Source organism: Oncorhynchus mykiss, chromosome 9 (genome assembly GCF_013265735.2).
Source record: "Oncorhynchus mykiss isolate Arlee chromosome 9, USDA_OmykA_1.1, whole genome shotgun sequence".
NCBI lineage: Eukaryota > Metazoa > Chordata > Actinopteri > Salmoniformes > Salmonidae > Oncorhynchus > Oncorhynchus mykiss.
The window spans coordinates 34,541,523-34,556,037 of record NC_048573.1 but is presented as its reverse complement, the minus strand read 5'-3'; positions in this window follow the sequence as shown (position 1 = coordinate 34,556,037).

The following is a 14,515-nucleotide window of genomic DNA, read 5'->3' as shown; positions in this document are numbered from 1 at the left end:
CAGCTGGGGGAAAGAGGGGAAGAAAAGGTAACCTAATACGACCAGCAGAGGGAGACAGGGTGAAGAGTAAGAACAGGAACAGGACACAACATGACAATACATGACAGTTAGTGCTGGGCTGGTAGAAAAGCCTGCACACCCTGTGAGTCCCCAGGACCAGAATTGAAGAATACCATTTCAAATGTAATTACATTCAAACTCAACAGGCACTCCCACATCTGAGCTATCTTTTTTTGCAGGTGCTGGTAACGGTTGAATACAATGAAGAAACCCACACACCATTTAAAAAAATATTTAACCTTTATTTAACCAGGTAGGCCAGTTAAGAACAAGTTCTCATTTACAACTGTGACCTGGCCAAGATAAAGCAAAGCAGTGTGACACAAACAACAACACAGAGTTACACATGGAATAAACAAGCGTACAGTCAATAACACAATAGATAAAAGAAAGTCTATATACAGTGTGTGCAAATGGCGTGAGGAGGTAAGGCAATAAATAGGCCATAGTAGTGAAGTAATTACAATTTAGCAAATTAACACTGGAGTGATAGATATGCAGATAATGATGTGCAAGTAGAAATACTGGTGTGCAAAAGAGCAGAAAAGTAAATAAAAATAATATGGGGATGAGGTGGGTAGATTGGATGGGCTATTTACAGATGTGCTATGCACAGCTGCAGCAATCGGTTAGCTGCTCAGATAGTTGATGTTTAAATTTAGTGAGGGAAATATAAGTCTCCAGCTTCAGCAATTTTTGCAATTTGTTCCAGTCATTGGCAGCAGAGAACTGGAAGGAAAGGCGGTCAAAGTAGGTGTTGGCTTTGGGGATGACCAGTGCTCCAGAAGGTATATCTCAATGGTCATCCCCAAAGCCAACACCTACTTTGGCCGCCTTTCCTTCCAGTTCTCTGCTGCCTATGACTGGAACAAATGTCAAAAATTGCTGAAGAGGAGCTTTACCTAGCATAGACTTATAGATGACCTGGAGCCAGTGGGTCTGGCGACGAATAGGTAGCGAGGGCATTCTTGATAGTATCACTGTTCTTTAATAAGCTTTAAGTATCGGCCACACGGCCTTCATCAGAGCTTTTGTACATGTGCTTAAATTTAATCTTGCGAAAGAATTTAAAACAGAATTTATTTTGTATCAAATGGTTTGTCTGTACATGTAGGTACAAAAGAGAGGCCCTTAGATAAGACTGAGACTTGCACGTCAGTGAGCTTTATTTTGGAGAGTTTAGTTACCGAGTCCTGCTGTAGCTCCGTGTCCACACCCTGTGTTCACAGAGCTACGGAGCTACAGCAGAACGTGCAAATCTCAGTCTTTTCTAAGGGCCTCTCTTTGGTACCTACACTACCGTTCAAATGTTTGGGGTCACTTAGAAATGTCCTTGTTTTTTAAATAAAAGCACATTTTTTGTCCATTAAAATAACATCGAATTTATCATAAATACAGTGTAGACATTGTTAATGTGGTAAATGACTATTGTAGCTGGAAAAGGCAGATTTTTTATGGAATATCTATATAGGCGTACAGAGGCCCATTATCAGAAACCACCACTCCTGTGTTCCAGTGGAACGTTGTGTTAGCTAATCCAAGTTTATCATTTTAAAAGGCTAATTGATCATTAGAAAACCCTTTTGCAATTATTTCTAAGTGACCCCAAACTGTTGAACCGTAGTGTACATCAACAGACAAACAATTTAATAGGAAAGTAGATCTGTTTAAATTATTTCACAAGATTAAACTTAAGGACAGCAGGGTAGTTTAGTGGTTACAGCGTTGGACTTGTAAAAGAAAGGTTTCAAGATTGAATCCCCTAGCTGACAAGGTAAAAATGTGTCGTTCTGCCTCTGAACAAGGCAGTTAACCCACTGTTCCTAGGCCGTCATTGAAAATAAGAATTTGTTCTTAACTGACGTGCCTAGTAAAATAAAAAGGACATGTTTTTTCAAAACATTGTTTCAGGCCTAGAAACCCAACAAAGACTGTTACCCATTTTAAGCACAAAAGCTAATTCTGTCCTATAGCTAACATCTCATCGGTTATTACCCATTTGTTGGTTAGTTGAACAAGAAACCATGTCAGTATATAGGATAAAAACAAACCACATTCAGAAGAATCTCACAAGGACAGAACAACAGGCACTTAATGAATTAATGAAAGATTCATCTTTGGTTATTAAACCTGCAGACAATGGGGGTGCTGTGGTTGTTTTACACTATGAAAAATATAAAGAAGAAATTCAGAGACAACTCAGTAATGAAGTGTTTATCCCACACAGGTGTTCCAAAGGGATACAGTATATGCTCTAATCTGGAGCAAGCCCTATTAAATAACCTTATCACAAAACTTGAATATGAATATCTTTGCTGCAAATGTGCCATGTATGGATGCCTGTACATTCTGTTGAAATTACACAAACCTAAAACACAACAAGGCAATTATCCAGGCAGACCAGTGGTTGCAGGAATAGGCTCAATGCTAGTGCCGTTGCCAACCATCGTAGACTATTTTATTAAATGTGCAAAGAAATGTGCAAGCATTGCCATCATATGTAAAAGACTCTATAGACATCATTAACAAGATTTCACCAATAACAGAAGACTGCATTTTGATCACATTAGATGTCGGGAGTCTATATAACAGCCTTCCCCATGTGGGGGGGAAGAACGTTTTGTTAACAATGAAAACTACAATACATTTTTGAATAAAGTCCTGAAGTGGTATCGATATATTGACCAAAAAAATTGCATATGGGAAGGAACGGAAAAAGAGCTGTCAGACTTTATGGCACTACTCAATGACATTGACTCCAATCTCAAATTCACTATGAATGTGACATTCTACGTGTTCATCACATCGATATGTGGTTTTAGAAATCAAATGGAACCCTGTTTACAACTCTGTATAGAAAAGAAACGGACAGAAATACTCTATTACAGGGGGACAGCTTCCATCGTGAGCCATTAAAAAGAGGACTTCCAAGAAGTCCGTTTTTCAGACTGCACTGTATATGGGGCGGCAGGTAGCCTACTGGTTAGAGTCTTGGACTAGTAACCGAAAGGTTGCAAGATCAAATCCCAAGCTGACAAGACAAAAATCTGTTGTTCTGCCCCTGAACAGGGCAGTTAACCCACTGTTCCTACTAAGATTTTGTTCTTAACTGATTTGACTGGTAAAACAAGGACTATCTAGAAAAAGAAGCAGAGATGTGCAATAGGTTTCTAAGAAGAGGTTGTATGGATGAAGCTCTTATTTTGGCATTGGTGAAAACATGAGATGAACTGCTACAAAAAAGACCCATTAGATCTAAAGAACACTCTGTAATGTTCACCTCCACATATACTTTGAACTCACGAAAAGTGGGAGCTGCTGTCAAGAAACACTGGCATGTTTTATCATCAGAGCCAGTTTTGCCATCTGAATTTAAGAATTCACCACTTGTCGCAATTACCGTAATAAATTGGTCCATGCCAACTGCCAGCCACAAAAGAAAATCAGCCAGGCTCTTTCATGCCCTCTTCCAAATGGTAGCTATACATGCAGAGGTTGCACACAGTGCAACAATGTGATGAAGTGTGAATATTTCTGCCACCCACACACATTAAAACGGTTCCAAATAAATGACATTATTATGTGCTCCACCACCAATGTTATGTACATGATTAAATGTCCATGTGGGCTGTGTTATGAAGGTAAAACCTCTCGTTCTCTCAAACAGATAATTTGTGAACATAAAAGTTCAATCAGGAGAAACAACAGGGATTATCCAGTCGCAGTGCATTTTAATGACAGTTCTACCGTTTAGATTTTGTGGCATAGAGAAAGTTAAGATATCAGACAAGGGAGGTGATATAAATAATACTCTGAGCAAAATATAATGTTTTGGGATTTTCACACTCCAGAAATAATTTCCTTGATGTCTTAATGATGAAATGCCTATGTATGTTATGTTGTAAATGTGAACATTAATTATGCCCCCATTCCAAATTTTCTGACTTTTTTCTTGAGCTGATTTATGAAAACTTGCTTTGTAGGTCGATGTCCTCGTTGTGGTTTTACAGACATGTTTAATATATTTTATGTACACACACTATTCAAATATTTATGACATGCACATTGTTATATTTGGTAGCACTTATATGTTTTCCCTTGACTCCAACCCCATTCGTTGCTTGGAATGTGGGTGGGGCTATGTCTACATAAGGGTTCTAATTTTAAAAACTCACAAAAGCTCTGACGAAGGCCACGTGTCCGATACCGAAAGCTTATTAATTAAAGTGATACTATCAAGAGCGGTTTGGGAGTTTCTTATTTTTCTCAAATGCAATTACATTGCAATGTTTTTAAAACCACTTATATATCTTGCCATTTTGCGTTCAGGAATGGTTCACTGAATATGTCAGCGCAATCTTGCATGCTCTGTTACAAATATAGTGTTGTTGTTTCAAAGGCCTGCAATTTGTGCACTGTGACTTTAAGATACACTATATACAGTGCCTTGCGAAAGTATTCGCCCCCCTTGAACTTTGCGACCTTTTGCCACATTTCAGGCTTCAAACATAAAGATATAAAACGGTATTTTTTTGTGAAGAATCAACAACAAGTGGGACACAATCATGAAGTGGAACAACATTTATTGGATATTTCAAACTTTTTTAACAAATCAAAAACTGAAAAATTGGGCGTGCAAAATTATTAACGGAAGCAAGTCCTGAACGGAAGCAAGTCCCTGCAGGAATGTTCCAACATTCAGTGGAAAGCCCTCCCAGAAGAGTGGAGGCTGTTATAGCAGCAAAATGGGGACCAACTCCATATTAATGCCTGTGATTTTGGAATGAGACGTTCGACAAGCAAGTGTCCACATACTTCTGGTCATGTAGTGTATATTGAATTGAGGCAGTCCTGGTAAAGAGTAGATTGTTGTCTTCTTTGGATGAGACAGTGTATCACTGAATTGGTGGTCCTGTTATCTATAGGAGTGTAGAAAGGATGAATAAGCAATAGGAAAAAAAGCCATGATCAATTGTACTGAACAACATCCCGTGGGGTTTGAATTCATCTTCATTTGCTCAGTTTTACAAGAGCAATTTAGCCATATCAGGTTCTGTCATGCTGGATATGATTTAGCATGTCTCAAGTAAGCAAGTAGAAGCCTGAGCTTGGAGTAAGAGAAGGGAGAGTGCCTTCCCTTCCCTGACTCTATCTCTCCTTCCCTTCCCCTATGGGAGAATACATAGGATGGTTTGCTCTCAATCGCAGCTAAAAATAGTCAACATTAAACTCTCAAATGCTTTAAGGAGGAAACATAATTTTCCACTACCATTGCCAGGAAGAAACCCACCGTGACTGTTCGCCATTCATCTTCCACCAGCATTCTCTGAGGACAAATCAAATGCTATATCATCTTCCACCCCCCCCCCCCCCATCTGCACGAAGCTAAGAGTATCCTTATTGAAGTGGTTTTGATATTGGATCCATCTCCCTGACAACATACCTGCTACATAATGTAAACAAACATTTGATTTTGCAGAGGGGCCAATGCAGGGGGTCCCACTTCCACAACGGGTCAAAGGAGACAGAAGCATCTGGAGGATTTTATGATTTATGTTTGAAGCTTAATGGTCAGGAAGTTTCTCTCTGCTTGATTAGTGATGCTTTTAATTAGACTGCCGGTGAGTCTTCTCTAGCTCACAGCACAGCACAGCCATACAAAACACTGTCTGTATGACCCAGATTTCACTACTCCCTCAGAGATCCCAGTGTGCCATATATAGTGTACTGGATAAGTCATTTGCTGCTAAGATGCCAGGGAGTTTAAAGGTTTGAGGATAAAGTATCAAACATAAGAAACACTTAAATTGGAGGGGAGAGGGAGGTAAGGTGAGCCAAAAGGTTAGTTGGGCCACCCCTTGTTGTAACGGCAGATTTCCTCCTCTTCGTCTGAAGAGGAGTAAGGATCGGACCAAGATGCGGCGTGGTAAGTATTAATGACGATTTTAATAAGAAAAGCACTGAACACTATGAAATACAAAAGCAATAAACAAATACGTGAAATAACCAAACCGAAACAGTATCGTGTGGCGACAAACACTCACACGGAAACAAACACCCACAAACCAACAGTGAAACCCAGGCTACCTAAATATGGTTCTCAATCAGGGACAACGATAAACAACTGCCTCTGATTGAGAACCATATCAGGCCAAACATAGAAATGGAAAAACATAGAAAAACACACATAGGCTGCCCACCCCAACTCTGCCCTGACCATACTAAATAAAGACAAAACAAAGGAAATAAAGGTCAGAACGTGACACTTGTTTCTTGGAAACCATACATAAAATGAATCTTTGGAGCAAATATTTAGGAAGAGGTCATCATTTCATGGAGTCTTTGAAGGAAGAAACCACATGGCAAAAGTGGCAAGTTAGGTCCAAAAAATCTTCAACAAAATCGTCTTCTACAGGAACAAAATCATATGCTTCAGGAACAACTCGATTTAGCCAAAACTAAATACGATGATGTCCACGCCAAACTAGATAAATCTGACGAGTTATCTACAATCAGGCGTGCTCAACTTGATAACATGCATGCAGTTTTGTTGAACGTTACTCAAAGTAACATGGTTCTACTCAAAATGCTGCAGACCAAAGACGATCAGTTAATGAACACGATGGCTAAGTTCGATGACAGATCAGCAGAACTCATTGAAGTCGCTGACCAAATGAACGATGAGAGAACTCGGGTGATGAAGATGGAAATATTGATTTCTAACTAAGCGGAGGAAATCTCATCACTGAATCTCTCGCTCTGTACTCAAGACCTCTATCTGCAAACCATGACGTATAAGGTTCATACCGAAAGGAGCAAGTGCGAAACTCACGTGTCCAAAATCAGTACTCTAAGTGCTCAAGTGGACTCTGCAATGCAGCAGAATACCACCCATAGGTACCATCTGGAGGAAGTCCAGAATGGTCACGCTCTACAGCGTGACTACCCATCCAAGCAACCGGAGCCCTGTACTCAAAGGAGTAAAGACAATAGGTTTCAGTCTTTGCCTCCCTCATGTGTCCCTCAGTCTTCTCCTCTTGGCCTTTCGGAACTGAGTAATATGACGCATCTTGGCCAACAAAGCCAAAGCTTGGCTTATCCTCTTGGTCTTTCGGCCCCAGTTTCCCCTATAATTTCACCCAATTTCCCCTGTCTGCCATCCCTGAGAGACCCCAACCTCCCAGTACATTTTATCCTTTTAGTGGTGAGTTGGTACAGCCTACCCCACAAACCCTGCTTACTTCCTCTGGAGCAATATTCTGGAGATCCTGGTACTTGTCTGGGATTTCTTTCTCAGTGCTCGCTTATTTTTGAGCTACATGCTGTCATCTGGAGGAATTCATGGCAGAGGTGAGGAAGGTATTCGAGAGAGGGGCGGCCAGTAAACATCTTGATTTACGCCAAAACTCCCATAATGTGGCAGACTACGTGGTTAATTTTCGCACGTTGGCCGATGAGAGTGCTTGGAATCCGGAGTCTCTCTTCGATACTTTTCTTCATGGATTATCGAGGGGGTGAAGGATTTAGCTAGCTGCTCGAGAATTGCCGTTGGATCTCGACTCCCTCATCGCCATAACCATTCAAATTGATGGACTCTTAAGGGAACGCAGGAGTGAGAGGAAGTCTGGCCTCAGGCACACTCGTTCACCCGTTATGGCTCACTCACCTTCGAAGGAATCCAGAAGTTCATGAAGGCAGTTTTCCAGAGAGGGTCCGAAGCCACCCGAGCTTCCTCGTGAATTATCAATGATGGGTGAATTGGATTCTCCTGAGCCTATGCAATTGGGAAGAGCTAGGTCATCGGTTGGGGAACGCTCACGTAGGCTGAACTCCAACTGTTGTCTGTACTGTGGAGGGACAGGACATTACATAGCTACCTGCCCTGTTAGAAAACACTTGTCTCTGGTGGGTACAAGTACTTTGGTAAGTCAGACTGGGAGTTCCCTAATTCCCATCACCCGCACATCTTTCTTTGTGCTTGTGCTGTGGGGAGATCAATCTAAGTCTCTCTGAGTGCTTATTGACTCTGGGGCGATGTAAGTTTTATGGATGCTACTGTTGCTTCTGAGCTAGGTATTCCCATTCAACCTTTCTCCGTTCCTATGGATGCCAGGGCACTGGCTCAATAGGTAGAGTCGCCCATTGTACTGTGCCCATTCAACCAAAGATTTCCGGTAACCACAGTGAGACCATACAGTTTGTGCTCATTACATCTCCCTATGTTCCTGATGTTTTAGGGTTTTCCTGGCCCCAAAAACGTAACCCTGTTATTGACTGGACCACAAGCTCCATCATGAGTTGGAGCCCATTTTGCCATTCCCACTGTCTTCAAGCAGCACAGCCTTCTCCCAGACGTCTTCCTGAGGATGTCAGCAAGGCTTTGGATGTTTCTGGTCAATCCCACTGAGTACCATGACCTACTTGAAGTTTTCAGTAAGGCACGTGCAACTTCCCTACCCCCGCACCGTCCTTATGATGGTGCTATTGATCTTCTCCCAGGCACAACACCACCTTGGGGTCGGCTATATTCTCTATCCGAGCCGGAGGCCAAGGTTATGGAGGAATACATAGAGGAGTCTCCGGCTACTGAGGCTGTCCGTCAGTCCGTCTGCACAAGGTTTTTCTTTGTGGAGAAGAAGGACAAGACACTGCATCAGTGCATTGACTACCGGTGACTGAATGGCATTACTGTAAAAAATGACCAGTCCTCTCCTCAGCTTTGAAATTCTCCAGGGGGGCCACCATTTTATTCCAAGTTGGACATCCGGAATGACTACCACCTGGTTCGGCTACGTGAAGGGGATGAGTGGAAGACAGCCTTCAACACAGCCAGCGGATATTATGAGTATCAGGTCATGCCGTTTGGACTCACCAACGCCCCTGCTGTCTTCCAGGCTTTGGTAAACAATGTGCTCCAGGACATACTCAACCGTTTGTATTCGTCTACCTTGACAACATCCTGTTTTTTTCCCGGTCTGCCCAATAACATTTTCTTCACCTCAGGCAGGTCCTTCAGTGCCTCCTGGAGAACCAACTGTTCGTGAAAGCCGAGAAGTGTGAGTTCCACCGCTCTAAAATTGCTTTTCTGGGGATATGTCCAGATGGATCCTGGAACAGTGAAAGCTGTGTTGGATTGGCCTCAACCTACGTCCAGGGTGCAGTTGCAACGTTTCCTAGTATATGCAAACTTCTACCGCCGTTTCATTCGGGGTTACAGCACCCTGGCGGCCCACCTCTCGGCACTCACTTCTCCCAAAGTACCGCTCAAATAATCTCCTGCTGTCAACAAAGTCTTTGTGGACCTACAGCATTGGTTCACAACAGCACCCATCTTCATCCATCCGGACCTGTTGCGTCAATTTGTGGTTGAGGTGGATGCATCTGATGTTGGAGTGCGGGCCATCCTGTCCCAGCGATCTGCCCAGGAGCAAAAGCTTCATCCCTGTACCTTCCTGTCCCATCGTTTCAATTTTGCAGAGAGGAACTACGACGAAGGCAACCGAGAACTCCTGGCGGTCAAGATGGCATTGGAAGAGTGGAGGCACTGGCTGGAAGGAGCAGAACAGCCATTCTTGGTCTGGACCTACCATAAAAGTCTGGAATATCTCTGTACAGCCAAGCGCCTTTAACTTCAGGCAGTCCCGGTGGGCTCTGTTGTTTACAATATTTTTTCAACTTCACCATTTCCTACCTCCCAAGGTCCAAAAATGTGAAGTCTGATGCTCTCTATCGCCTACACAGTTCCCCTGCCACACACTCGGTCACCAAAACCATTCTCCCTACCTCATGCCTAGCAGGTTCCTGACGTCTCTGCCTTTGTCACTGCATGCACGGTGTGCGCCCAGAACAAGACTCCACGGCAAGCTCCTTCTGGCCTTCTTCAGCCACTACCGGTCCCTCATCGTCCCTGGTTCCATATCTCTCTGGACTTTGACACTGTCATCCCTCTACCTAAACTACCCTCTGCCAAGGAAACGGCCCAGCTCATGGTGCAGCATGTCTTCCGGATCCATGGTCTCCTGGTGGATATGGTTTCCGACCGGGGTCCTCAATTCTCATCTCAGTTTTGGAAGACGTTCTGCACCCTTATTGGGGCATTGGCCAGCCTCCAGATTCCATCACCAATCAAATGGCGAGCTAATCAAGATCTGGAGACCCCCCTAAGATGCCTGGTCCCAACCAACCCCACTACCTGGAGCCGTCAACTGCTCTGGGTGGAGTATGCCCGGAACACCCTTCCCTGTTCTGCCATGGGACTCTCCCCTTTCGAGTGCTCCAAAGGGTATCAGCCTCCGCTCTTCCCAGAACAAGAGCAGGGGTCAGCGTACCCTCGGCCCAGATGTTTGTCCGCCGCTGTCGACGTACCTGGAGAAGTGCCAGGGCGGCTATTATCAAGACCAACTCCAGGTATCGTTGACAAGCGGAACGTCGCCGGACCCCAGCTTCCTGCTACCGCATTGGGCAGATGGTATGGCTTTCCCCTTCGGGTGGAATCCCGCAAGCTGTCTTTTATTGGTCATTTTCCCGCAAGCTGTCTTTTATTGGTAATTTTCCCATCTCTAGAATCCTTAGGTCCACTGCTGTCTGTCTCTTTTTACCCCGTACCCTCTATTTTCGCCCAAAGTTCCATGTGTCTAGAATTAAGCCCGTGTCTCAGTCTTTTATCTTCCTTCCCCAGGCTCACCCCCCCCCCCCCCTCCCCGTGTCATTGAAGGCCATCCGGCATACACCGTGAAATGTCTCCTGGGTGTTCGACCATGGGGCAGGGGTTTCCAGTACCTGGTTGCCTGGGAGGGTTACGGCCCAGAGGAGAGGTGCCATATGTTCAACAGAAACTATATCCCACCTTCATTACCTACTACAGCCCACGTTGGCTTTCCTATCTTGCAAGCACATCTTAACCTCTCTGGGACATTCGGAACGGTAGCGTCCCACCTCAACAACAGCCAGTAAAAGTGCAGGGCGCCAAATTCAAAACAACAGAAATCCCATACTTAAAATTCCTAAAACATACAAGTATTGCACAGCATTTTAAAGATAAACTTGTTGTAAATCCAACCACAGTGTCCGATTTCAAAAAGGCTTTACGACAAAAGCACACCAAACGATTATGTTTGGTCAGTACCTAGTCACAGAAAAACACAGCCATTTTCCAGCCAAAGAGAGGAGTCACAAAAAGCAGAAATAGAGATACAATTAATCACTAACCTTTGATGATCTTCATGAGATGACACTCATAGGATTTCATGTTACACAATACATGTATGTTTTGTTCGATAAAATTAATATTTATATCCAAAAATCTCAGTTTACATTGGCGCGTTACATTTAGTAGTTCCAAAACATCCGGTGATTTTGCAGAGTGCCACATCAATTTACAGAAATCCTCATAGTAAACATTGCTAAAAGATACAAGTGTTAAGCATAGAATTTTAGATCCACTTCTCCTTAATGCAACCGCTGTGTCAGATTTCAAAAAAGCTTTACCGAAAAAGCACACCATGCAATAATCTGAGTACAGAACTCAGACAACAAAACAAGCCATACAGATATCCTCCATGTTGTGGAGTCAACAGAAGTCAGAAATAGCATTATAAATATTCACTTACCTTTGATGATCTTCATCAGAATGCACTCCCAGGAATCCCAGTTCCACAATAAATGTTTGATTTGTTCGATAAAGTCCATCATTTATGTCCAAATACCTCCTTTTTGTTTGCGCGTTTAGTACACAATCCAAACTTATGATGCGCGGGCAAGTCCAGGTGAAAGTTCAGACGAAAAGTCATATTACAGTTCGTAGAAACATGTCAAACAAAGTATAGAATCAATCTTTCGGATGTTTTTATCATAAATCTTCAATAATGTTCCAACCGGAGAATTCCTTTGTCTGTAGAAATGCGATGGAACGCAGCAACCTCTCACTTGAGCGCGCGTGATCAGCTCATGCCACTCTGGCAGACCTCTGACTCATTCAGCTCCCATTCCCCCCTCCTTTACAGTAGAAGCATCAAACAAGGTTCTAAAGACTGTTGACATCTAGTGGAAGCCTTAGGAAGTGCAATATGACCCCATAGACACTGTATATTCGATAGGCAATGATTTGAAAAACTACAAACCTCAGATTTCCCACTTCCTGTTTCGATTTTTTCTCAGGTTTTTTTCCTGCCATATGAGTTCTGTTATACTCACAGACATCATTCAAACAGTTTTAGAATCTTCAGAGTGTTTTCTATCCAAATATACATATAATATATATATAATATGCATATATTAGCAACTGGGCCTGAGGAGCAGGCAGTTTACTCTGGGCACCTTATTCATCCAAGCTACTCAATACTGCACCCCAGTCCCAAAGAAGTTGAAAAATGCTGCCATCGAAATGACTACCGCTACAAACTACCTGATCGCTACGCTCCTGCACCCAACCCACACAAAGTGTCAGAGCACAAGGGTAACAACGAGTTCAAGGACGATCAAAACATAGACCAATGTTCTCTAGAAGATCTACTACATGGAGAACTAAAGCGATAACAATTTGAGAAAAGGGAAAAAGATAAGTCACTAGGACTAGATGTGGAATTGCCGGACAACAGATCCGCCAGAATTAACACCCTTAACAAGAATGTTAATAATCAAATTACTCCCACTCTCAATCGAGACCCTGTCCAGGGCCCGCTCGATCAAGAAACAAGCCCAGAGGCCTTGTCTATAGACTCAGATACAAAGGTTGCAAAGAAAGGGTCAAAGGTTTGCAAAAGCCGAGCCCACTCAAAACCTGATAAGTCGGTCTGCTTTCACCATGAACAGAAACGACACATCACGTCGCTGTGAACAACCATTCCACTTTATGGGGAATATGTCCAGTACACGCCACTCAAAAAGGCCATATCTGGAAACAGTCCTGGAAGACTGCCTAACCTGTCATGCGCTAATTGTTTCGGGCTTGACATTATCTCTCCAACGTTGTTCAATGATCTCAAAAGGGCTTTGAAGCCAACTAAACGTCGATTGAAAGGCAACGATGCAACACTACACTTCAAAGTTTCACTCAGACTACCTCGCCTCTCACATTGAGACTCATGCTGAAACTACACTTACAGGACCTATTGCTTGTATGTTACTAGCCTCAAATCTGTAAACCTGCTACTCAGAGCAGACTTGATGGATCGTTTACTTCAACTGATTAATTGGAAAACCAACCACGTATGGTCACAGGTCACAGTGCCATCTCCACTGACCACACGGTCTCCTCCTAGCGCTAGCTGCAATGCAGTCATCCATGAGGGGTATCTGTTGACAGCACCCCTTGGGAAAAAGGCGTTTCAAATCCTTGTGATGCAAAATCTGACTCAAGGAGATATTATGATATCTCGTCACATTCAATCAACAAACCTGATTGACCATTATTTTAATGATTATGAGGCAGCAGTCTTTGTGAAGGAGCAGCTTCCCTCCTCCTTGGAGTCATGCAATACTGTATCTGAGATAAACTTTTCCTGTCCTATGGACACTTCCGCAAGCACTGTGGCTGTCTCAGCAATAAAACCATCGACGTGCAGAGTGTAATCTGCTTCCGATGATACATTTAACGCTTTGTGAGAGACTGAAACCCCTTACAATGACACTAACGGCGTCAGTCCCGCAACTGACCCAACTGACCCACACTTTGCGATATCACTGTCACGCCCTGAACTTGGAGATCCTTATTATTCTCTGTTTGGTTAGGTCAGGGTGTGACTCGGGTGGGAAATTCTATATCTTCTGTTTCTTTGTTTTTGGCCGGGTTGGCCGCTGTCTATCGTTGTCTCTGATTGGGGATCATACATAGGCAGCTCTTTTTCCCACCATTAGGTTGTGGGATCTTGTTTTCTGTTTAGTTTCTGTAGCCTGACAGAACTGTGCGCCTTCGTTTTTTTGACTTTGTTATTTTGTTTGGTGTCATCTTGCTTGGTTTCCTTCTACCAACGAGAGCCGTTACAATCACAAGCCGTTACAAAAAGATATCCCCGTCTCAATTCGCAGGTACTGAAGAGGTCTCGACTGCCGCTGATCGTTTTTAAACACCAGAAGATTTGGTAAAAGGTTTCAGCCAATCTAATAACGAACCGGCTGCCGACAACTCGGACAAAGGGTCCGACCTTTCATTTGTGCCTCGGACACCAACACCAACCGCTGGTGGAGGGGTCCTGAGACACAAACGGGGGAATACTAGCCCAGACCCATGATGAGCCTGGGGGGGTCAAGACTACTTGCAACACTGACGAGGCCACCAGACCAGAAAACAAATCTTGTTGTAAACTCCCCCATGAGAACAGTGAGGAGCAGACAGGCCCCTTGAAGGGGATAACCTTAGAACACATCTAAGATATCACTGAGGTGTACCCCACTGGTTGTAAAAGAAGTCCAGTGGACTTTCCTCCTCCAAAACAAATGGCAACAACAACAATTTCAC